This window comes from Notothenia rossii (assembly GCF_949606895.1).
Source record: "Notothenia rossii genome assembly, chromosome: 9".
NCBI lineage: Eukaryota > Metazoa > Chordata > Actinopteri > Perciformes > Nototheniidae > Notothenia > Notothenia rossii.
In genome coordinates, this window is record NC_136907.1 from 47,015,704 (window position 1) to 47,042,656 (window position 26,953).

At 45.4% G+C, this 26,953-nt stretch overlaps 1 protein-coding gene across 1 annotated transcript in view; it reads left to right on the top strand.

Moving 5' to 3' along the window:
• Nucleotides 1-26,953, top strand: part of LOC307018746 (uncharacterized protein) — a 155,886-nt gene that overhangs the window by 29,955 nt on the left and 98,978 nt on the right. The gene's annotated exons all lie outside the window — the stretch shown is intronic.

The following is a 26,953-nucleotide window of genomic DNA, read 5'->3' on the forward strand; positions in this document are numbered from 1 at the left end:
AGATCCAGGGGGCGGAGCACATGGCTTTTTTTACCCAGAAATAAGTCTATGAGAGGCGGGGAGACTCAGAGGACAGGCTGCGTCACCTCACTTTGTAACCCAGGAAAAGAGCAGGAATTCTGGCTGCGTGAGTGTTAAAAGTGCATTCATCTGTGTTAATCCGACAGCCGCAGAGGTGCTGACGCAAAGCAGGCGGAACAAATTGATTATTTGAACCAGGAATACATGTTTGCAAGGCGGGGAAAGTGTTCCTGCAGCCCCTCCATAACGGTAATAATGATTAGAAATGATTTCCAGGGCAGAAAGCGTTTTTTAAATGTGGAAAAAAATATGTTAAACTGTTTAAAAAGCACAAAGTGATTTGAGTGCAGTTCTCATGTGTCCCCACAGGAGGGCGCGTCGTCCCAGGGAGCACAGTGCATGGTGACAAGGTACGATTTATACCCTAAAATAGCATGCTAAGTGTGGGTGGATTAGTTTCAAAGCATGCACACTCTGCTCGTGTCAGACTTCCATCAAATAGACTGGGGAAAACACCTCTCATTAGCCCCTCACAGACCACCAAAGGACGGACTAAGCAGCTCCAGCACGGCTCCCTCACATGGAGCTCAGGTTATTTCATACCTCCAGGAGAGGGACCGGGAAAACCACCTCTCTGTAGCCCCTGACAGAGCCCCAAAGGACGGACTAAGGACCTCCGGCAACAGTGGCACTTCCATAACCTCGTGCACCGTGAGACCCCGGGCCCCCGGACTTAAGCACTCCCCCACGGACTAAACCCAGATGTTCACACCCTGCAGAATCTCATGCCCCTGGTCACCTTTAAGGGGGGGTGGATTTTGCGGTGCTTTACCGTCCGAACACAAGCGTCAATATTCGTCCTCCTTCACAGCAGCAGCAGCAGCAGCAGCAGCAGCAGCAGCAGCAGCACCTGCCCTGCTGCACTTCCATAACCTCGTGCACCGTGAGACCCCGGGCCCCCGGACTTAAGCACTCCCCCACGGACTAAACCCAGATGTTCACACCCTGCAGAATCTCATGCCCCTGGTCACCTTTAAGGGGGGGTGGATTTTGCGGTGCTTTACCGTCCGAACACAAGCATCAATATTCGTCCTCCTTCACAGCAGCAGCAGCAGCAGCAGCAGCAGCAGCAGCACCTGCCCTGCTGGAGGTTCACACTTTAACTTATTTGTATTCGTTTTTTTTTGTTCCCCTCCTCTGCCTTACACATCCTCCCACGCTCGAGCACTCCTCACTCGGACTAAACCCCTCCATGCACACCGCCAGAACCAGAACCTCACGCCCCTGGTGACCTTAAAGGTGTTTGTCTTTGTTTGTTTTTGTACTCCACATAGACAGGCAGGTGTTCAGCACCACGGACAGAGCGGGCCCGCTGCTGCTGCTGCTGGAAGGTGGAACACTTTGAGTCTTTTTATTTTCTCTTTTCTCCCTGCTCCTGCACACACCTTTTGTTACCCTCCTCTGCCTTACACATCCTCCCACGCTCGAGCATTCCTCACTCGGACTAAACCCAGATGTTCACACCCTACAGAACTTCATGCCCCTGGTTACCCTAAAGGGGTGGATTTTGCGGTGCTTTACCGTCCGCACATCGGCATACATATTCGGCCTTATTCATGACACTACCACCCCTTCTTTGGAGGATATTGCAGGATATAATTTAACATGGAACCTCTCCTGGAAATGCACAGAGTATGTCCATTTCCAGGAGAGGTTACATGTTAAATTATATCCTGCAAAATGACAGGCACTGTATTTGCCCCTGGGAACCTTCAAGGTTATACTAATGTTTTTTATTTTTTTTTTATTTAATTATCACACCACTTTTACAAAAACAGTATAAAAAATAAACATAATAACAACATGATTAACAGGGGCCTGGGGGCCATATTAGCCGTCTAACTTGTACAGTGCACCGGGGAAAAAAGGTTGAGTCCACGGCCCCTTTCCCCTCATCAGGAGTACCAATCGGTCCTGAAGAAGAGGTATCGCTGCTCTCCGCCCCTGAATCCTCTTCGGAGGTAGCTGACGGTGGTAGACCTCCTTCTGATGATGATGCTGCTGCAGCTGCTGCCGCCGCCCTGAACATGGAGCGGATCTTCAATGCCTCCTTTATTCCAGGCGTATTCGCGTAGAACCGGTCTGCAGTGCTTACGTCGTGGCACATAAACCTAGCCAGAATCGACCTGCTTTCTGGATCTTGGTGATGCTTGATATTGTCAGCCAGGGCAGTGCGCAAGATGGTGAAGGTGACGGCTGTTTCTAGCCCAGCATCAGCCCAAGCCCTCTTCAAGTGAGCGTTCAGGTTCTTGGAAGCCTGCTTCCCCGATGTGAAAAGGAAGAATTCATTCTGAGGACCCGACAAGCCCTCTTTTATCCCCATCCACCGCATGACCCAGCTAAACTCCTTTATTGTAAGCACCAGCTGTGCTTCACCAAATGTCTTGGCAGTCTTGTGATCCTGCACGTGGATGATGTAGCCCTCAGCAGTGCCCCTTCTGTCCGCCTCAAAGACCTCCGTGTTGGTCATGTTTGCATACACACCCGGACGGTGGCCATACAGGAGGCTCCAATGGAGGGTTAGATAGCCATATAGCAGGTACTGGGTGATTGTGGTCGGATTGCTAGCCATCAGGTCAAGGAGATCAGGGATGCGCTTCTCAGCGGCCGCCATGGCGGCGAGAAGCTCCGCCTGGCTCGGCAGACGATCCAGCTTGTCCCTCTTCACCTTAAACTGGTGGAGAGTGACAGACTTTTTCAAATCGTTAATGTTGGCTTTCACCTCTCTGATGATGTTGGTCATATCAGACTGGGTGAGCCTGCACCCCCGGAGCTTTGATGCAGACAAGTACCTCAGGAAATGGTTCACAGTCTTCAGGAACAACAGCGATGTTGTGACTGTCCGGCCCGACTCTGAAATATACTTGCTCCAGCCACGGACCCTCTTTGTGTCTTTTAGAAACAGCCAGTCTGACAGCCGGTCAAAACCATGGGCCATGAATACTATGAAGTTCTTTATCCGGCTGACATTGGACATACAATTCTCTTTCCGTTTTACTGTCGGTGCAAGACCCTCACAATGACCTCTGTATGTCTGAATGTACGTCTCCATGCTTTTAGGCAACGTGATTTCACGCATGGTATTCCGCAGTCCCTTCCCAGTGCACCATTGATTTTGGGAAGAGGGCCAGTCGTTAGCCAGATTAGCTTTCAGCTTATTGGAGACAGACGCACGGGTCTTCTGGCATACAGGGGTCTCACTACAGGAGGCTTCTACGGACCGCATGACAGTCTGCATCGGGGTCTTGCTTCCGGAGGCTTCTGGGGACCGCATCACAGACTTGAGAGGGATCTCACTCGCAGAGGCTTCTATGGACCGCATGACAGTCTTCACTGGGGTCTCACTACCGGAGGCTTCTGGGGACCACATGACAGTCTTCACTGGGGTCTTGCTTCCGGAGGCTTCTGGGGACCGCATCACAGACTTGAGAGGGGTCTCTCTACCGGAGGCTTTGTCGGACCGCATGACAGTCTTCACCGGGGTCTTGCTTCCGGAGGCTTCTGGGGACCGCATGACAGTCTTCACCGGGGTCTCACTACCGGAGGCTTTGTCGGACCGCATGACAGTCTTCACCGGGGTCTTGCTTCCGGAGGCTTCTGGGGACCGCATCACAGACTTGAGGGGGGTCTCACTCGCAGAGGCTTCTATGGACCGCATGACAGTCTTCACCGGGGTCTTGAGAGGGGTATTGCTGCCGGAGGCTACTGAGTTCATGTCGGGGGTACTTGGGATTGCTACGCCCTTAAATCGTATACATTCTTCGTCTTCCTCAAGCAGAGCAGCAGTGGCATTCTGCTTCCTGGGTTTTAGACCCTGTTTTAGCCTGGAGCGCAGGGTCTTCACCTCATCAATGAGGGCATCCTTCTGAGCCCTCAATGCCACATTGTCCAGCCTCACCTGCATGCAGTCCTCTTCGTCACACTCGGTATGTGGGGAGAAGGGTGGAGGGTGCACCGGGTATTCCTCCTCATTGTCTATATCCAATGATGTAGCCATTCCAATGATGGGATTAGTCTCTCGGAGGTCATGGAGCAACTGCAGGGCCACACTATGCTTCAGCCTTGCCATGACCTGATGTGCCTCATCTCGGGAGAACTCAGGGTGGTCACGAGTTACATGACGGTGTAGTTTCCTCCCAGCATACGAACACCCTGTGATGGGACAGGGTTTGGTCCGAACATTTATTCTACCACTGGCCATTTTAAGAATGATGCCTCTTTCATCCAGGTTCCGCACTGCATGTTTGTGCTTAAGGTGCTTATTCAAAGCCAGATAGCGGAGGCTGCACACCGGGCATTCGGTCAACATCCTTCCAAAAACACACACAATGAATTCTATTTAAATGGTTTTCTGTTTCTCCGTTTATATGCGTTAGCCAACTGCTGATTGCAACCATGGGTCCGATGCTTCAATGCAGGGAACACGGACCAAGGGGAGGACTTGGGTTACCACCTGGTTAAAATGGTCCCACCTCCGCACCAACGCGACTGGCGATGGGTCCGATACATTGATTGTTTTTTGTTTCATGGTTCTGCCACGAACTCACAAGACAGTTTTGGGTACAAAACGTGGGGGTAACAGTACCTCCGGGCGCTCCGTCCCGCTCCGGCTTTCGCCGCAGCGGGGGGAGGAGGCATTGAACCCCTCGCACCTGCCCCCGGAGGAGGCAGGGGAGTCAGGTACCCGGAGGCGCACGGTGGACGGCCAGGGCGAGACCGCCACACCGCACTGGAGTCAGAGTTCCGAGTTTTTCGAGCCAGGTCCCGGTGAAACGCAGTACGGAGCACCCGGCAGGAACCTCCAGCAGACCCCCCCGCGCGGTTCCCTCGTCCCTCGGAAGAGGCGGAGAGGTGGGTGTTTTTCATCTGCTGGCGGACTGCCGGGGAGAACGTGCTGCTCGGGAGCCAGGCTCAGAGTTAGTGGAAGTGAGAGCCCGTGCACCTGCCTTTTACAGCAGGCACGCGCTGGTATCGGGGTGGGGAGAGAAGGTAGATGCAGAGGCTGCAGAAACAGCCAGAGCCTTTCCCCTCTAACACACCCCTCATTTGGTTCATGAGCACTGGGCAGAGTCCCCTGTCAACTCTCCTTATATTCCTCCGGAGACCAGTTGGGAAATGGCAGCATCCCACTTCACCTGGTAGACCAATATCGTTAAATGAGCTCAGTAATGTACTGCACAACATCACATGGGTAAAATGAGCTATATCATGCACTGCAAAATCACATTTGGTTTATTTCCAAAAAGCCTGGAAAAAACACATATCCATCATGTCCTGTAAAATATCATTCTTTGTTTATGTCCGCTCCAGGATTACCCGTAGTTTGGATGAACCGACCGCCAAGCACCGGAAGCTGGACCCGGGGAGGAGGCCCTCCGATGGCGGGTCAAATTTGATGATACCGCAGCTGGCTGGACACTAGCCGTAGAAGAACACCTGGGCGGGACCAGGCATGTCCCTCTTTGCAGACAAGCATATGTGCTCCCAGGAGCAGAGTCAATCCCACAGTTTGGAGGAACCGACCGCCAAGCACCGGAAGCTGGACCCGGGGAGGAGGCCCTCCGATGGCGGGTCAAATTTGATGATACCGCAGCTGGCTGGACACTAGCCGTAGAAGAACACCTGGGCGGGACCAGGCATGTCCCTCTTTGCAGACAAGCATATGTGCTCCCAGGAGCAGAGTCAATCCCACAGTTTGGAGGAACCGACCGCCAAGCACCGGAAGCTGGACCCGGGGAGGAGGCCCTCCGATGGCGGGTCAAATTTGATGATACCGCAGCTGGCTGGACACTAGCCGTAGAAGAACACCTGGGCGGGACCAGGCATGTCCCTCTTTGCAGACAAGCATATGTGCTCCCAGGAGCAGAGTCAATCCCACAGTTTGGAGGAACCGACCGCCAAGCACCGGAAGCTGGACCCGGGGAGGAGGCCCTCCGATGGCGGGTCAAAGTTGATGATACCGCAGCTGGCTGGACACTAGCCGTAGAAGAACACCTGGGCGGGACCAGGCATGTCCCTCTTTGCAGACAAGCATATGTGCTCCCAGGAGCAGAGTCAATCCCACAGTTTGGAGGAACCGACCGCCAAGCACCGGAAGCTGGACCCGGGGAGGAGGCCCTCCGATGGCGGGTCAAAGTTGATGATACCGCAGCTGGCTGGACACTAGCCGTAGAAGAACACCTGGGCGGGACCAGGCATGTCCCTCTTTGCAGACAAGCATATGTGCTCCCAGGAGCAGAGTCAATCCCACAGTTTGGAGGAACCGACCGCCAAGCACCGGAAGCTGGACCCGGGGAGGAGGCCCTCCGATGGCGGGTCAAAGTTGATGATACCGCAGCTGGCTGGACACTAGCCGTAGAAGAACACCTGGGCGGGACCAGGCATGTCCCTCTTTGCAGACAAGCATATGTGCTCCCAGGAGCAGAGTCAAACCCGCAGTTTGGAAGAACCGACCGCCAGAGCACCGGCACGAAGCCGGGCCGGCGGAGGCCTTCCGATGGCGGGTCACGTTTGCCATTCGATCAATGTCTTTGCAGACAAGCATATATGTGGTTGTTACGCAGGATCAAATAGGTAGTTTGATGAAGTAGGGTCCTGTGCCCGGAGCAAGGCCAATTGCTGAATGCCGCAGCCTACTAAGGCCGCTATGCCACAGTGGAGGATGAGAGAAACAGGTGTTTGTTTTGCATTCCGCGGCAAAGAGGGGAGGTGGAACTTCCACCCCGCTACGGAACCTGTGGTGGGACCCCTGAGTCAGACGGTTCGTCTTGGAAACGCTTCATATCGGTCGGCCTGGGAGGTAAGAGACACGCAGGGTAACGGACACGCAGGGTTACCCCCACGCAGCCCACGCAACACGGAGGAGGCAGGGGAGTCTGGTACCCGGAGGCGCATGGCCGCAACACCGCACTGGAGTCAGGGTTTCGAGTTTTTCGAGCCAGGTCCCAGTGAACGCAAGACTCCAGCAGGAGCCTCCAGCAGACCCCCCCGACGTTTCCCTCGTCCCTCCCGGCCATCAGAGTCGAACCCGCAGTTCGGAGGAACCGACCGCCAGAGCACCGGCACGAGGCCGGGCCGGCGGAGGCCCTCCGATGGCGGGTCGCGTTTGCCATTCGATCAGTGAGAAATCAGAAGAGGAAGGGGGAAGAAAAAAGACTAACTTGTCTTTTTGGAGAACCATCAAAAATGGGTGAAAATGAAAAAATGTATCCGAGAATAGTGCCCCATAAGGCGGGTAAAGTCCCCTGTCAACTCCCCTCACCTTCCTCCACACTCTGAAAAAGTCAGAGTTATTTTTTGGAGAACCATCAAAAATGGGTGAAAATGAAAAAATGTATCCGAGAATAGTGCCCCATAAGGCGGGTAAAGTCCCCTGTCAACTCCCCTCACCTTCCTCCACACTCTGAAAAAGTCAGTTATTTTTTGGAGAACCATCAAAAATGGGTGAAAATGAAAAAATGTATCCGAGAATAGTGCCCCATAAGGCGGGTAAAGTCCCCTGTCAACTCCCCTCACCTTCCTCCACACTCTGAAAAAGTCAGAGTTATTTTTTGGAGAACCATCAAAAATGGGTGAAAATGAAAAAATGTATCCGAGAATAGTGCCCCATAAGGCGGGTAAAGTCCCCTGTCAACTCCCCTCACCTTCCTCCACACTCTGAAAAAGTCAGAGTTATTTTTTGGAGAACCATCAAAAATGGGTGAAAATGAAAAAATGTATCCGAGAATAGTGCCCCATAAGGCGGGTAAAGTCCCCTGTCAACTCCCCTCACCTTCCTCCACACTCTGAAAAAGTCAGAGTTATTTTTTGGAGAACCATCAAAAATGGGTGAAAATGAAAAAATGTATCCGAGAATAGTGCCCCATAAGGCGGGTAAAGTCCCCTGTCAACTCCCCTCACCTTCCTCCACACTCTGAAAAAGTCAGAGTTATTTTTTGGAGAACCATCAAAAATGGGTGAAAATGAAAAAATGTATCCGAGAATAGTGCCCCATAAGGCGGGTAAAGTCCCCTGTCAACTCCCCTCACCTTCCTCCACACTCTGAAAAAGTCAGAGTTATTTTTTGGAGAACCATCAAAAAGGGCTAAAAGTGTTGAAATGTATCCGAGAATAGTGCCCCATAAGGCGGATTGAGTCCCCTGTCAACTCCCCTTACCTTCCTCCACACTCTGAAAAAGTCAGAGTTATTTTTTGGAGAACCATCAAAAAGGGCTAAAAGTGTTGAAATGTATCCGAGAATAGTGCCCCATAAGGCGGATAAAGTCCCCTGTCAACTCCCCTCACCTTCCTCCAGAGCCCAGTTCAAAAACTTTAAGTTTGGTAAGAACCATGCTGGGGGGTCTCCAGGCAACAAAATGTATCCGAGCCAAAGTGCACATACAGCGGATGAATTCCTCCATGAAGTTACACAGCCGTTTTTTTTCTGAGTCCTCTCAAAAACCGGGTTTCCGATTTCGTGCAGAAGGTAGTTTGTAAAACATGAACGGTTTTTTACAACGGAGGAGGGGAAGTCTGGATTCCCCTCTCCGTTGTACCTTGCAACGGGGGAGGGGAAAAGTGTTCGGGGCTTCGTCCCGAAGCGCCGAACACTTTTCCCCTTCTCCAATTTTTCAGATCCCCTCTCCCATGTAATTTTAAAAGTTCATTTTTTGATTATTTTAACATATAATTGACCGTTTTCTTTCATTTTTTTTTCATTCCACGGGTGGGGGCCTATGGCAGGCTGCCTATGAGCTCCCAAATTTGGCCCGGATCATCCGGGATTTGTGGGATAAGCTCCATAAACTGACAAAGTCATCCAAACATGTCGCTTTTATAGCCCAAAGATATATCATGCAAATACATTAAAATAGTAAAAGGTACGATTGTGCTCGGCATTAACCGGAATTTGATTTATATAGCCCCCAAAAAATGATTAAAAATCGTTTTCGTGGGGAAAAGTGTTAAAACGCCTGATTAAAGCATTTGCGGGACACCAGCGAGCTCCAGACTAGTTTCATTGTGTCGGGGACCCTGGAGAACGATAAGACCCATCATTTAAATACAAAAAACACCATTAAAAGTCACTTTTAGGGGCAAAAAACAGCCTCTGTCCACTTCGTTAACAAACTGATGGGGAAATGGACCAAATCGTGATTAAAGCATTTTGCGGGACCCCAGCGAGCTCCAGACTAGTTTCATTGTGTCGGGGACCCTGGAGAACGATAAGACCCATCATTTAAATACAAAAAACACCATTAAAAGTCACTTTTAGGGGCAAAAAACAGCCTCTGTCCACTTCGTTAACAAACTGATGGGGAAATGGACCAAATCGTGATTAAAGCATTTTGCGGGACCCCAGCGAGCTCCAGACTAGTTGCATTGTGTCGGGGACCCTGGAGAATGATAAAACCCATCATTTAAATGCCAAAAACACCATTAAAAGTCACTTTTAGGGGCAAAAAACAGCCTCTGTCCACTTCGTTAACAAACTGATGGGGAAATGGACCAAATCGTGATTAAAGCATTTGCGGGACCCCAGCGAGCTCCAGACTAGTTTCATTGTGTCGGGGACCCTGGATAATGATAAGACCCATCATTTAAATACAAAAAACACCATTAAAAGTCACTTTTAGGGGCAAAAAACAGCCTCTGTCCACTTCGTTAACAAACTGATGGGGAAATGGACCAAATCGTGATTAAAGCATTTTGCGGGACCCCAGCGAGCTCCAGACTAGTTTCATTGTCTTGGGGACCCTCCACAATGATAAGACCCATCATTTAAATACAAAAAACACCATTAAAAGTCACTTTTAGGGGCAAAAAACAGCCTCTGTCCACTTCGTTAACAAACTGATGGGAAAATGGACAAAAGTGTGATTAAAGCATTTTGCGGGACCCCAGCGAGCTCCAGACTAGTTTCATTGTGTCGGGGACCCTGGAGAATGATAAAACCCATCATTTAAATGCCAAAAACACCATTAAAAGTCACTTTTAGGGGCAAAAAACAGCCTCTGTCCACTTCGTTAACAAACTGATGGGGAAATGGACCAAATCGTGATTAAAGCATTTGCGGGACCCCAGCGAGCTCCAGACTAGTTGCATTGTCTTGGGGACCCTCCACAATGATAAGACCCATCATTTAAATGCCAAAAACACCATTAAAAGTCACTTTTAGGGGCAAAAAACAGCCTCTGTCCACTTCGTTAACAAACTGATGGGAAAATGGACAAAAGTGTGATTAAAGCATTTTGCGGGACCCCAGCGAGCTCCAGACTAGTTTCATTGTGTCGGGGACCCTGGAGAATGATAAAACCCATCATTTAAATGCCAAAAACACCATTAAAAGTCACTTTTAGGGGCAAAAAACAGCCTCTGTCCACTTCGTTAACAAACTGATGGGGAAATGGACAAAATCGTGATTAAAGCATTTGCGGGACCCCAGCGAGCTCCAGACTAGTTGCATTGTCTTGGGGACCCTCCACAATGATAAGACCCATCATTTAAATACAAAAAACACCATTAAAAGTCACTTTTAGGGGCAAAAAACAGCCTCTGTCCACTTCGTTAACAAACTGATGGGGAAAAGGACAAAATCGTGATTAAAGCATTTGCGGGACCCCAGCGAGCTCCAGACTAGTTGCATTGTCTTGGGGACCCTCCACAATGATAAGACCCATCATTTAAATACAAAAAACACCATTAAAAGTCACTTTTAGGGGCAAAAAACAGCCTCTGTCCACTTCGTTAACAAACTGATGGGGAAATGGACCAAATCGTGATTAAAGCATTTTGCGGGACCCCAGCGAGCTCCAGACTAGTTTCATTGTGTCGGGGACCCTGGAGAACGATAAGACCCATCATTTAAATACAAAAAACACCATTAAAAGTCACTTTTAGGGGCAAAAAACAGCCTCTGTCCACTTCGTTAACAAACTGATGGGCAAATGGACAAAAGTGTGATTAAAGCATTTGCGGGACCCCAGCGAGCTCCAGACTAGTTTCATTGTCTTGGGGACCCTCCACAATGATAATACCCATCATTTAAATGCAAAACCCACCATTAAAAGTCACTTTTAGGGGCGAAAAACAGCCTCTGTCCACTTCGTTAACAAACTGATAGGCAAATGGACAGAAGGGGGAACACGGCCCAGCCGCTGCTCCGCTGCTCCAGACTATGTGCATTGTGTCGGGGAGCCAGGTCAAACCCCTCCATGCACACCGCCAGAACCAGAACCTCACGACCCTGGTGACCTTAAAGGTGTTTGTCTTTGTTTGTTTTTGTACTCCACATAGACAGGCAGGTGTTCAGCACCGCGGGCCCGCTGCTGCTGCTGCTGCTGCTGGAAGGTGGAACACTTTGAGTCTTTTTATTTTCTCTTTTCTCCCTGCTCCTGCACACACCTTTTGTTCCCCTCCTCTGCCTTACACATCCTCCCACGCTCGAGCACTCCTCACTCGGACTAAACCCCTCCATGCACACCGCCAGAACCAGAACCTCACGACCCTGGTGACCTTAAAGGTGTTTGTCTTTGTTTGTTTTTGTACTCCACATAGACAGGCAGGTGTTCAGCACCGCGGGCCCGCTGCTGCTGCTGCTGCTGCTGGAAGGTGGAACACTTTGAGTCTTTTTATTTTCTCTTTTCTCCCTGCTCCTGCACACACCTTTTGTTCCCCTCCTCTGCCTTACACATCCTCCCACGCTCGAGCACTCCTCACTCGGACTAAACCCCTCCATGCACACCGCCAGAACCAGAACCTCACGACCCTGGTGACCTTAAAGGTGTTGTCTTTGTTTGTTTTTGTATTCCACATAGACAGGCTGGGGTTCAGCACCACGCACAGAGCCTACCCGCTACCTCCAGGGCGCATCACCACATTTTACAAGCCAGGAAAGGTGCATGGATCCTGGGTAAACATTGATTAAGTGTTTTTAAATGTGTGGAACAGTGTTTTGTCACTTTCAAAACTCTCCTGTCATTGACCGGAGAATTTGGGTCGATGTTGTATTCAATCTGGCCATTAATATTCCAGTGAGACGAAGTACGTACATTGACCGGAGTGATCCCATGTTAATGTTGTCCAAATACCGGAACATTCCCTAACCCCCGGCAGAAGAGTAGTCTGCGGGACCTCCAACAGGACAAGACATGGGGTTGGCAGGACCCTCGGCAGAAGTACAGTCTGCGGGACCTCCAACGGCTCAGGACATGGGGTTGGCAGGACCCCCGGCAGAAAGTCAGTCTGCGGGACCTCCAACGACACTTGAGTGGGTTGGTTCGCCAACAGAACCCGGGGAGCTGGCGTCGGACGGACGGCCAACAGGACACGGGGAGCTGGCGTCGGACGGACAGCCAACCGGAGACGAGGTGCTGGAGTCGGCCGGTACGCCGACAGGACTCGGGGAGCTGGCGTCGGACGGACAGCCATCAGGACACGGGGAGCTGGCGTCGGACGGACAGCCAACCGGAGACGAGGTGCTGGAGTCGGCCGGTACGCCGACAGGACTCGGGGAGCTGGCGTCGGATGGACAGCCAACCGGAGACGAGGTGCTAGAGTCGGCCGGTATGCCGACAGGACATGGGGAGCTGGCGTCGGACGGACAGCCCACAGGAGACGAGGTGCTGGAGTCGGCTGGTACGCCGACAGGACTCGAGGAGCTGGCGTCGGCCGATGAGTCAGCAGGTGACGAGGAGCCGGAGTCGGGACCATGGTTACTGGAGCCGGCACTGAAGCAGGGTCCATGGCTGTAAGGTCCGGTTCTGGAGCCGGAAACATGGCTGTAAGGTCCGGTTCTGGAGCCGGAAACATGGCTGTAAGGTCCGGTTCTGGGGCCGGAACCATGGCTGTAAGGTCCGGTTCTGGGGCCGGAACCATGGATCTTGGGGCTTGAGCTGCTAGCTTGGCCTTGCGATTCCTCCTCTTAGCAGCCACCTGAATACTCCGTGGACCTCCATAAGCCAGACGAGTTCCAGAATATGACTCCTGGACAGGAGCAGGAACTGGGGCAGAAGCACGGGCTGACTGTAGACGGAACCCACCGAGGCGTATGGTGCCAGGTTGGGAATAGGGAGGCCGGGAGCTAGCATGCCTGGGGCTAGCAGGCCGGGAATCACACACAGGGAGGATCTTTGTACGTGCGTGCGTACGTGCTACTTGGCCGTCGGCTGAAGTCTTTGCGGGGTATTCCAGTGCGACTGTTGGCCAAGACGCAGGAGACGTGAGGCGACACAACAGTCGGGTCCGTCTGTGTGAGTTCTTTGGTGTCAGCTTGGTGTGTCCCTCCCTTTACCTGAACCATGTCCTCCACAGTAAATATGAATTGTTACCATCAATCGGAGATACAGGGTCCCACATTTAAAAGTTTTCACAATCTTTTGTGCGCCAGTCAATCCTTAAATTAAATAGAGTGCTAAATCCTCTGTTAAATGTATGTTAAAGGGCCTTGTACACAATAAAGTATTATCGTATCGTAAGACTTCAGGAAATAACTGTTCGAAAGTATAGTACAGCCCATAACCCCCATAAAGTCATTACCTGGGGCCTCATTTATAAAGCCTTGCTTAGGATTCACGTGGGAAGGTTAAGGGCGGTGAATCAGCTTAGAAACAGGAAGTGCTCAAACGTTTGTGTGAGTTTATCAAATTTAGCAGGGATTACATGTGAGCCACAGCTTGTCACAAAAAATCTTACTGAGAGTGTATCTAACAAACTTAAACTAGCTTTATTAAATGTCAGGTCTTTGGCAGGAAAAACATTTTGAATCAATGATTTTATCACTGAGCACAATCTCGATTTTATGTTTTTAACGGAAACTTGGATTGAACAAAATAACAGTGCAGCTGTTCTTATCGAATCAACCCCTCCCAACTCTAGTTTTATGAGTCAGGAAAGAATGCATAAGAAAGGGGGTGGAGTTGCTATTTTGTTCAATGATTCCATTCAATGCAGGAAGACATCTTACGGGAACTTTGCTTCTTTTGAATATGTGGCCCTTCAGCTGAAATGCTCCTCTCGAGCTCTGTTTCTAAATATCTATAGACCACCCAAATACTGTGCAAGCTTTTTTGATGACTTTACTGAACTGCTGTCTATAGTGTGCATTGACTTTGACCGTCTTGTCATTGTTGGTGATTTTAACATCCATGTCTACAACCCCCAGGACAGAGGGGCTAAATAACTGTTTTGTGTTCTTGATAGCTATGGACTGACTCAGCATGTGACGGAGCCCACGCACAATAAGGGGCACACTCTGGACTTAATTATCTCAAAAGGTCTGAATATCTCTAAGGTTGTGGTGACTGTTGTTGCACTCTCTGACCATTCCTGTGTTTTCTTTGAGAGCTCTATTTCTGTTCACACATTTCTTCAAAAAGAGGTAACCACAAAGCCATATTTAACTTAAAACAATAGGTTAATGTTTACTCAGCATTTTTCTTCCACACTTGCCCCTGCTAACATCTCGGTAAATGAGCTAGTAGATCCTTTTAATTCAAAAATTAAAAATGTCACAGATGCCATTGCTCCAACTAAGGTAAAGGAAGTGACTGGGAAGAAAATATCTCCATGGAGAAAGGCCATGACCGTGATAGCAGAATAAAGAGAGTTTCGAAAAGCTGAACGCAGGTGGCGAAAAACAAATCTCCAGGTTCACTTTGAAATCTATACAGAGAGACTTGGCCTTTATAATTTGGAATTGAAAAACGCACGAAAGTCTTTCTTCTCTGACATCATTACCAAAAACAAAAACAACGCACGTGCCTTGTTTGCTACCGTCGACAGACTAACTAACCCCCCAGTGTCAGTAGCCTCTGAATTTCTATCCAACAGGGCATGCAATGATTTTGCCTCCTTCTTCAATGACAGTCAGTGCCTCTGCATCAGGTACAGCAAATGTGTTGTCCCTATGTCCACCTAATATCAATTCAAAGACAATGGCACAATTCCATCAGATGAATGCTAAAAACCTAGAGGACATTATTCAACTTCTGACATCCTCCTCCTGCTGCCTTGATATTATTCCAACAGGATTTTTCAAAGATGTTTTTCATTGCATGGCCTCAGATGTACTTCATATAGTAAACAAATCTCTTCACTCAGGTGTTTTTCCAAAGGCCCTTGAAAACTGCAGTCATTAAACCGCTCTTAAAAAAGAATAAACTAGATGCTTCAGTAATGAACAATTACAGGCCCATATCAAAAAGTAAAATCATTGAAAAAGTAGTTTTTCAACAGTTGAGTAATTTCTTGCATTTAAATAACTGTTTCGATGTGTTCCAGTCAGGCTTTCGTCCAAACCACAGCACTGAGACTGCTCTTGTAAAGGTCTTCAATGACATCCACTTAAACACAGACAGTGGCAGAACTTCAGTGTTAGTATTATTAGATCTGAGTGCTGTGTTTGACACTGTTGACCACAACATATTACTAGACCGACTAGAAAACTGGGTGGGACTTTCGGAAACAGTTCTAAATTGGTTTGAATCCTACTTAAAGGACAGAAAAAACGTTGTTTCTATAGGTAAATACACATCTGAGTTGACAAATATGACATGTGGGGTACCTCAAGGCTCCATCTTGGGGCCTCTTCTCTTTAACATCTACATGCTACCACTGGCTCAGATAATGAAAAACAACAAAATAAGTTACCATAGCTATGTGGATGAGACACAAATTTACGTAACAATTTCACCAGGAGACTATGCTCCAATTCAAACACTGAGTAAGTGCATTGAACAAATCAATGACTGGATGTGTCAGAACTTTCTCCAATTAAACAAAGATAAAACTGAGGTAATGGTTTTTGGAGCCAAGGCAGAACATATAAAAGTTAGCGCTGAGCTTCAGTCTGCAATGTTTAAAACAACAGATAAAGCTAGAAATCTAGGTGTAGTCATGGACTCTGACCTGAGTTTCAACAGTCACATTAAAACAGTTACTAAATCAGCCTAATATCACCTAAAAAATATACATTATCTAGGATTAAAAGACTAATGTCACAGCAGGATTTGGAAAAACTTGTCCATGCTTTTATCTTGACTAGGTGGGGTCCTGCTATCACCCTGGAGTGAGATGAGTCTAAATACTGGACTACTGTAATGGTGTCTTTGCAGGTCTCACTAAAAAATCTATTAGAAAGCTGTAGCTGATTCAGAACGCTGCTGCTCGAGTCCTCACTAACACTAAGAAAGTGGATCACATCACTCCTGTTCTGAAGTCTTTACACTGGCTTCCTGTGTGTCAAAGAATATATATCAAAAATACTGCTGCTGGTTTATAAAGCACTGAATGGTTTAGGCCCAAAATACATTTCTGACCTCCTGCTAAATTATGAACCATCCAGATCTCTCAGGTCTTCAGGGACTGGTCAGCTGTCTGTCCCCAGAGTCAGAACTAAACATGGTAAAGCAGCATTCAGTTATTATGCTCCAAATATCTGGAACAAACTCCCAGAAACCTGCAGGTCCGCTGCAACTCTCACTACTTTTAAATCCAGACTAAAGACTTTTCTTTCTGCCGCTGCTTTTAATTGAACTATTGTAACTTTTATCCATGTATTTTTTTCTTTTAATGTTTATTTTATTATCTTTTTTTTTAAAAAACTGATTTTAAATGCCATTTTCTTAATGTCTTTCATTTTTTGTAAAGCACTTTGAATTGCCTTGTGTTGAAAGGTGCTATATAAATAAACTTGCCTTGCCTTGCCTTACGTAGGATAAAGCAAATAAATACGCACAGACATTTTCCGATTCATAAAAGACTGCGTACCGGTTTCCCTTTATAAATCGCAATCAACTCAAAATGCGTCGAGATAAATCATATTGTTTGGTGGATGCAGTTTGAACCAGAGTAGCAGCATGGAGGTCGGATCGTCACCGAAATAAATAAATAAGTGGTCCGAAAAAGGGTAATGACAAAAAGAATACACACAGCCTAACCTTCCTCAGGCAGTGTGTTTGTACCGGGGACAGGAGAACCCCACTTGATGAGAAACTGTAAGAAATTATCGGGGAATCCCTTCGGAGTGGAGTCATGACGACTGGATCTGAATTATTTTTTTGTATGTGGTGGTTTGTGTTTCAGCTGTCGATCAGCAACTATATATCCATAATCCACCAGTTAAAGGAAATACAATTAATGTGTTGTGTTATATTAGCTGTACAATTTACCACATATGGTGTTCTTAGTTTCCATACCTCCTTTGTTTTACGAGCGACTTATCAAGTAGGCGGCGAACGGCATAAAACACGATTAAACATGAAAGTATATAAAACCATGCTCGTATCTATACAACCAACCCTGTCTCCTAAAAATTACTCCCTACAGAACTAAACTGCATTCTCAATTACGTTTAGCTAGAACCGTATTTTCTCCCACGTTACGTTCGTTATGAACGTATCTTAAATACGTTTATTTTCTATATATCTTTGCCATTTATTGTCTTGCTTATAATAATGATAATAGTCATTTATAAATATCATTTTAGAGCACACATTTGAAATCAGTAGGCGAGGCTATAATTTCGCCAGCTGTTACTCTCATGAGCGAGGCAGAAAATAAGAGTTTTAACATGCCAAAAAGCTGCTGTCGTTTATTGCAGCTCAAACATTAAAACAAACCCAGAGTTACGTGTTTCTGTACTTTCTCTAAGAAGAAAGGACAGTAACAGAAGATCTCTGTGACGCCAGATGTGGTGCTGTTAATGCGATATGATATCCGAAAAAAAAATCCAGTTTAGGATGGCCGAAGACACTACACTACCCATAATCCCCAGCTATCGTTTGGGACTACAGTCCCGTTGACAAACCCCGTGATTAATCTTCAAGCTATGGGATTGGATGTTGGAGTGGCAGTGCGCCAAGGTTTACGCCGAGCGTCAAGCTATTTGAAATGGAACAAAACCACGGCACACTATTCAAAACTGGACTCGAACGCCCCCCCCAGAAATACACATGCTGGCTATAGAGAGGCGAAGTCCCTCCCCTTCCCCTCCATGGGACCCTGGAAGCGGAACATTATACATTGAAGTCAATGGAGAGAGAAACGTTATCTTTTGATCCCGTTTGAATTGTGCCACGAATGACACATATGATGTTTGTCAATCTTAAACAATCATTTCCATGTAAAAAAAGTCACAGTTTGTTGTAAAACTGTTCAAATATAAGACTATGAAAAATACGCAACTAGAAAGAGTACAAATCCCAAATGCATTCTGGGTCACGTAAGTGATGTCATAGGCGATAATGCTCCAAGACTGGTTGCGACTCGCAAAGCAAAGAAGAAGAAGTAGATCTCGCAATTAAAGAAAAGAAGAAGAAGACTGATTTATTCCCTCCAATAAATATAAGAGATTGCTCCAATAAATTCAGTTTTACAAGATGCCTGTGTGCTTTGTACCAGGTATTAATCACAAAAGTGATCATACCACTTGCTTGTTCTATCGCTTTGCGTCTGATGAAAGGACCAGGAGTCGTTGGACCAAACATATCAGGTAATATACATGTTTTGCATGGAACATAGTCAAGTTAGCTACCTAGCTAGTAGCGAGCATGTTAGTTAGCATTACATTACATTACTTAGCCTTGCCATTTGTATTAGCCTTAACATGAAGTAAACCAAAATGTTAAACAGTGAGAGTAGTCATGATGGTAAGTATTTTGTGAAACATTTGAAGAGTAGCCTATCGCCCCCTCCACCAGGTGCTAAGGGGACGGGAGGTAGGCTAACACCACATTAACATAAGCGATCTTTTCTACTTAATGATATCTGCACAAATGATTAACATTGAACATTAAAAGATCAGGCAGTTCAGGGAGAGTCGAAGGAAGGAAGGCAGGCAGGCAGCTTTGCATGACATTCTTCTGGACGTGTTTCATTGTGATGATAGTGAGAGTGAGTCAATCTGTTTGTTGGAAAGACAGTAGTTGAGTGATTACTGAGAGAAAATTATTAAAAGAGATAATTATTCAGTGTTGTTACTTTAAAGTGTTGTTACTGACCTTTTTCTCTTTTATTTTCTTTACCTCACCTGTAACTGCTGAGACCCTGAGGAACATGCACACTGGACTGACCTGCTCTGGCAACCTGATTTCCACTGTACGTAATAGTATTTGGTTATGGTATATTATTTATATACATCAAAGGCACAATGCACCCCCCAGAGACACACATGTATTGAGTGTGATATTTTGCATTGGTCATGTGAAATCATCTTTACATACTAGAAAACTGTAGGAGCGGCAACTTGTTTTGAAATTGAATTTTTAACATACGATAATAAATCTGATCTGTTTTCTTTATTCTTCTCTCTTCCCAGCTCCATCAATCACCATTCTCTGTTCCTGCAGGTCCTGCTTGCTAATCAATGCTCATATTTTTTTTACACAATTACAAATAAAGTCAATGTATTGTATGACATGAAGTTGTGCTTCATTCTGAGTCAATAATAAATTAATTCTGCCTTCAACTGCACAATTATTGTGGACTGCACCGACATCCATGTAGCTGCCCCCCAGTAAGATGTCAAGGGGAGAACACTGAGGCATGAACTCAATTGCACGACTCAAAACTCAGACTCAGATAGCGTTTCAAAATAAAGACTTTACTGGAATTTGCACAGTAATAAAACAAGGAAAACAAAACCAGTCTTTCGAGGAAAACTATAATGCGATCTATAGCATAGGTCCGTGAAAGGTCCGTGAAAGGTCCGTGAAAAGGTCCGTGAGGTAAGCCGATACGTGGTCTTCGTGAGACAACGAACTGACAATTAACAGGAGGGAGCTAACACAATATATACACAGGTAAAGGGGACACAGTTGGAAACAATCAGGGCGGGGAAAATAATCAAGGACGCAGGAGACAGAAAAGGGGCGGGGAGCGTGGAGGCCTGAAATGAGAGGAAGAAATAATTAAGGGTATAGACATAAAGCACAAGACAAAGGGACATGACAACTCTAACATAAAGAATAAACTTTCACAATAAGTTTCTTGGACATGACATAAGATGAACCAAGCAAAGTTGACATAGTCAACATACAGCTGTGCTCTTAAGTTTACATGAAGAATTTTTGAAATATTGGTAATAACAGGTTTAAATGATTATTAGTAATTAATTATATAATTTTCTCATTGTAGACGAGCAGACAGGGAGCCAGATGAGAAAAGCAGAATATGCAGCTACCATTTTCCACATGGAAAAGAGAAAGGGCCAAGTGTATTTGAGTGGAAAAGAGAAATCCCAAATACGAAAAATACAATTATACAATTTACAGATATGTATACTGTTAAATATGTTCTTTATTCTCGCGTCCAGGAGAGAAGCTTTAAAATGAGACTAAATGGAGTCTGAAAAGATTTAAATGGGATACTTTAATTAAAAAAGGCGCGGTAGTGTTACAGACAGAATATTGTTCCGGCAGAAAACAGCTGTCATCTGGTTCTCCTGAGCAAGAAGAGAAGGCCCATCCCCCGTTCGGTGCCTTTATATATCCTCTGCTGGCTCCTCCCCGCCAGCCGGCTCGCCTCGCCTCCAATGTCCGTTGTTGCATTTAAACAGAGGATTGGTACTTTTCACCTTCAACATATGCTTAACACGCCTTTTCTCCTCATATTCTCTTTCATCACTTTTCATGTAACACATTCTAAACGCTGTAATCAATACTCTAAAACATACAGAAAATACTTCACGGCTGGTTTGGTTTCCGGATGTTGTCACATGCGACTCTCGTCTGTAAACAATAATGTATTCAAATAAACTGTACTTTCATTTAATATTCAGCATGGTAGTATCTCGACATCTATAGTTGTAGTGTTAAATCAGTAGGTTTCGGTTTGCACCACTCCATGTCATTTCGCTACTCAATTCACCTCTTTAGGAAATCGTATATTAGCCACATGCTAAATGCTAACCGTAGATGAAGGATTTTCAGAATAAAAGCTTAACTGCTTGTGCACAAGAATTTCCGGTTTTTCAGTATAAAAGAGCGTTTAAACTGACGGTATGTTTAAGCTACATTATACCATCAAAACATTGATTTTAATTTCTAACAGTCCCTCCTTACACACCTAAAAGGTGTGTATAATACTGAAATCAATGAGTTCTTCATCTGAACTTCGGATAGTACATATCTCATATTACAAACATACAATCTAAATGGAATGGTTCAATAGGCTTAATTTTACAAAAATACAAAATAAATTATTTGCCTGGTTCAAACCTAAAAGTTGTCCCTTTTGTATAACTTCTAGTGTTTGCATTCAATATCATTCTTCAAAATAGCAGCAATGGCTTGGTATCAGAACATTTCTTCCTCCCTCCTTTCACAGAAACCATTCTCATACCACGCTCAGTGTTAAGGCACTTGTTTTTACAAAGTGAAAAGAAACAAACCATTTTAGAATAGCAATGATTTATACAACATGAAATATACCATATTAGAATAGTATAAAATAATAAAGTCAAATAAAATGGACTATCTTAGAATAGTGTAAAATTAATTGGAATAATAAAAATATACTATCTTGGAATAGTATGAAGTAAATTGAAATGGATTCACTCCATTTTAATTTTGCTCACTTCTTCACATGATATCATTTAAAGAATCACATTGGCTGGACATTCATTGATCAATCTCATCTCCGAACATCCATATCATTTAAACTAACTCATCATTGTCATCAACATCTGTATACGGGGGTGGGTCGTCTTGTTCTGCTAGCATTTGTAACTGTCTCCTCATGAGAAATGTAACCTCCCTCCTTTCATACCATTTAAGGTATGAAAGTAATATGTTCTCTTGAAGGGGCCGTTGTATGTTCTACTCTGGGGTACGGCATTCTAGACAGTCATTTCTGGGAGAAGATTTTGATCAGTTACAACAGTTGTAGAATTTCATCACTTAAAAGTTCCTACTCAGTAACTTTGGGTGGTCTGTTCTAATGCAGTGATAAAGTCCCTGAAATGGTGTGAGAACCGGTGGAATATCAATAACGCATTATACTAATTTATTTTCAATTATGGTCTACTTAAATAGCTATACTAACCCCTTTTACAGTGTGTGGAACCTTGGGTGCCCGAGCATGTGATAATTACTCCCTCCTTTAACAAGGATTTTAAAAACAGAAGTCATTTTATTTAATGGTTTGTAGTTCAATTCTGGAATTTACACTTATGGCAGATATGTTTCTCCTTTAAATAACATCTCTAAATGTCAGGTCATCTGGTGAATGGATGACCATTAGGAGGTGGTGGCGCTTGTCTTTTAAAACTCATACTCTGGTGCCGTGCACTCCCTCTGAAGCTGCAAGTAAGATTTAAAACATCTGCAGGGTGGGTTGAGCGACCCCTTCTCCCTAAACGATGTTTGTTGTAACAAATATGCACCATCACAATGAGTGCTCCAAGGCCCTGCATGTATTGCTCCCAACTACATTAGTTTTTTTTTTTAATTAAACTTTGCTATCGCTCTTTGCCCAGTGTCTTTTTAAAACTCTACATCTTGGACGAAATACAAATGTTATTTCCATCTTAATCTTCCCTCCTGAGGTAATAACCATGCTACAATGGAGAAATCAATACTTTAGATTGGAATACTATCTTTGGCTTGGTACTAGCTCTACCTTTAACATTTTCCATACAAATAAAGATTTGTCTGCTTTTATAGAGTGGTTACTAAAACCATCCCTTTAAACTGTAGGTCTATATTGTAACAAATTAAATCTTCCCCAAATTCAAACATGAATAAAAATCTCTTAAAGAATAATTTGTTCATATGATGAAAAGATTGAATAATATGTTCTACCCTCAGTGTGTTTTTAGGGTTATTTAATAGTTTCCTCTTTCTTTCTTTCTTTATAAATTCACCAATTGATTAATTCATGGCTAATAAATATTTTTCTTTACGTATTTCTCGTTGGTGAATAAGTGTGTTTATGTGTAAACTCACTCACCCCCGTTTTCCTTCTCTCCCCCTCTGGTTGTCAAGCCACGACCCCCTCACGTTCTGCCGTACCATGCGAACTCCTCCGTCCTGTCCTCTCCTCCGTCCACCTTCTCCTCAGTCCATCTGCTCTTAGATCCTTCCGCTGTAACTCTTTTGAGTGGCCCAACTGCTTTGCATTTCTTCTCCTCCTTTACAGTCTCTACTGGTTGCATGGAGGGCGTATTCCGCTCTCATGTCCCACACTCTGCTCTTGTGCCCAAATCTTGTGGCTCAGCTTGGAACTTCATGTCCTGTGGGGGACCGATGAGAGTGTGCCTTTTTATGTCACCTGTAGTTCTGGATTCCTCAGGTGGAGATGGTTCAGCTCTGCTTTTCTGTCTGTTCGATGGAGAAGGAGGAGTCTTCCGTGGTGAGGTCTTTTGTCTGCTTGGAAGTTGGGGTCGTAGCGGTCTGACAGGCGGAGAGATAGAGAGAGAGAGATCTCGGGACGCGTTATCTATAGTTAATTCCAACACACTTGAGGTAAAATAAATCCAACCTTTTCCACTCTATTTTCCTAATCATACTATCTATCTTAGTTGTTAAATGTCATCTAAACACAATTCATGTCTACTAATAATTTTACCATATCCCTAAACATTGCTTTCACCCACTGTAACATGTTTACTCCAATTAACTCTTTCAGGAAACCATTTTCTTCTATAAATTTAAATACCTACATGTTTCAAGCACCACATATTTCACACACTATAAAAGAACGTCTCCATATTTTCTCCATCACTTTAAATCTCACTGTTATCTAGAACCGTAATAACTTTTGTGACTGGACATATCTGCAATGTCGCCACTATCTGCTGGGGAATCTTGTTCATAGAGTTTGTACATACAAAGCTGTACTTGTGGGTTAGTAGACTGTGTCTAACAATCATTTTCAATAATTGTGCTCAGGTCACCGATCGGTTGTTCATAGCTTAACAGGGGGTGTTTCTGGTACTGACTAAAACATGGATCCAGTGTATTTAGAGATTCCCCTAATCTGTAAATCCCCATCACTTACATATCCCGATCACTTAAACCCATCTCATCATTTGATACAAGAACTGCATATAGGGGGGTGAATCATCTTGATTATAACCGCCTCTTGTTTGGGACCGAGTATTTCTAACTCCTCCTCTTGTTGCTCAGCTGATCTTTTGGCTCTGAGGATAAGTGAAAGTCTGTGAAACACAGCTGGAGTCTTGTTAGTGATGTGGGCATTCTCTATGAGTGAACTAATGGTTCCATGTTTTACTTGATATTGTACTCCCCTCCCAACCAGAAAGGTGCCAAGTGTAATGAGCACAATCAACAATGCTATTCTGACTCTTATCCCTAGGGGACCCCACAATTGGTTTGGCTTTGTTCTTGTCATCATCTCTATTTTATCCCTGGTTGTGTCCGTTACAGAATTTAAATAATGAGTACAAAAATAACATAAACAATTGGACTCTTTTTCAGATGTAAAACCAAAAATAGGTTTTCACATTAATGTACAATCTATAAAAAACTATAGACAATTTTTCTTTTGAGCTGTTTCTATCTTTATCTTATTTCTATTTATTGTTTTGTTCCAGCTCTGCCAAATCAGTCCTAACTCCCAATAATGTTCTGGAAGTTGCCAGTGAAGGGTGACAATGTGTGAGGTGGTGTCAATTTGCTCCTTTTTCTTTACCTTTAAACCGGAGCGCGTGTGAAGTTTGTTTCAACTTTTCACGCTTCCGTCCACCGGGGATGAGCCCACTGTCTTTTGTGAACTTTCACCCTCACCCAATCACCTGGCCGAACAGGAGTCTCTTCTGGTGTCTCGTCTGGTATCTCTGTAGTTTTCATAGCCTGCTGTGTAGACAAAACTTGCATAATATTACTCAGAGTTCTGACATATTCATCCACTTCTATTTGTCTAATATCTAAAACTGGACCACTCCCTCCTTGGAGAAGGCCCAAGCTTCGGCATACCTCTTGTTGTTATGAGACCTATTGTTGACTACATGTTATTATTTATTAACTACAACGTCACTGAAATCAACATATCTGTATAATCATGACACTCCCTCCTTTGAGGGAGTGTGAGTCAGGCACACAAGTCCGTCTGAGTGTGTGTTGACTCGAGCTGGTTTCTACACGGACCACTATTGCGGTAAGCATGTTGTAACTTCCGGTTGTTGTTGTCATCTCCGGGTATCCCGTGTGCCTGTTCTGTTGCTGATAGCTTGTTATCTTAACTTAATCGATCGTTTTAAAACTCTTGATCACGGCAACTGCCTGACGTTGTAATCACACGTTACTACAGCTTAAGCACTCACAAACTCTCCTTCTCTTAGCGACTGTAATTCCACAGTTGCCTACACTCTTTTCGGGTTTGCTAACGGTAGCTACTTTAGCTTGATAGCTAGCCATGGCTCTTTCCCCACCCTCGGGTGCTATTTCCTGCTCTAACTGTCTCATGTTTGGTTACTCCCCTACCTCCTTTACTGGTACCGATACATGTGTTAAATGTAGTATAGTTGTTAGGTTGGAGGCGGGAATCATAGCCATAGAAGCCCGGCTCCGCATCTTAGAAAATAACTCAGCTACAGTAAAGCCCATGTTAGCCGGTGCGGACCGGCAAAAGGTAGGTCCTCTTAGCCGTCCCCCGGCAACTCCCGAGCAGCAGGGAGAATGGGTGACTGTTCAGAAGGGGCATAACGCGAAACCCGCAGGTCCCCACCAACCCGTTCACGTATCTAACAGATATTCCCCACTCAGCGAGACACCCGCTGAGAAGCCAACTCTGGTTATTGGTAGCTCTATTATGAGACACGTGAATTTAGAGACCGAAGCGTCCACAGTCACATGCATTCCGGGGGCCAGAGCGGGCGACGTTGAGGCGCATCTTAGACTGCTGGCTAAAAATAAACGTAAATACAGTAGGATTGTTATTCACGTCGGTGGTAATGATGTTCGTTTACGCCAATCAGAATGCACCAAACTTAATGTGGCGTCGGTGTGTAGTTATGCTAAAACAATGTCGGACACCGTAATCTTCTCTGGTCCCCTCCCCAATCTGATCAATGATGACATGTATAGCCGCATGTCATCATTTCAGCGCTGGTTGTCTTGGTGGTGCCCAGCAAACAATGTGGGCTTCGTGAATAATTGGACAGCCTTCTGGGGAAAACCTGGTCTGATTAAGAGAGACGGCATTCATCCTACTTTGGAAGGTGCAAATCTCATTTCGGCAAACATTTCAGGGCTCTGTGGACTTAATCCATGACAAACTGGAGTTGAGACCAGGAGGCAGAGTCGCAGTCTTACACGCTTCTCTGCGCTCTCTCCTAGGCAGTCATCCATAGGAATCCCGACCCCAATAAAATACCCAATATTAACGGTGTGTGTGTCTGCCCAAGGACAATTTAAGGTAAAACCTAATAGAGGTGTCATACATAATAACCTAATAAAAGTAAATGTAACAACTACTACAGTGCAACAAAACAGGAAGATTAAATGTGGTCTCTTAAACATAAGATCTCTAGCATCTAAAGCAATACTGGTAAATGATTTAATATCAGATTATAATATTGATATATGCTGTCTCACTGAAACTTGGTTGAGACATGAAGAATATGTCAGCATAAATGAGGCCACTCCACCCAGCCATATCAATACTCATATTGCCCGAGGCACGGGCCGAGGAGGTGGAGTTGCAGCAATCTTTGACTAAAGTTTACTTATCAATACTAAACAAAAATTAAATTATACCTCCTTTGAAAGCCTCATTTTCAGTCTTACGCATCCGACCTGGAAAACTTTGCAGCCAATCTTATTTGTTACAGTGTACCGTGCACCAGGTCCTTATTCAGAATTCTTATCAGAATTCTCTGAGTTTTTATCAGCTTTGGTACTTAAAACAGATAAAGTAATTATCGTAGGTGACT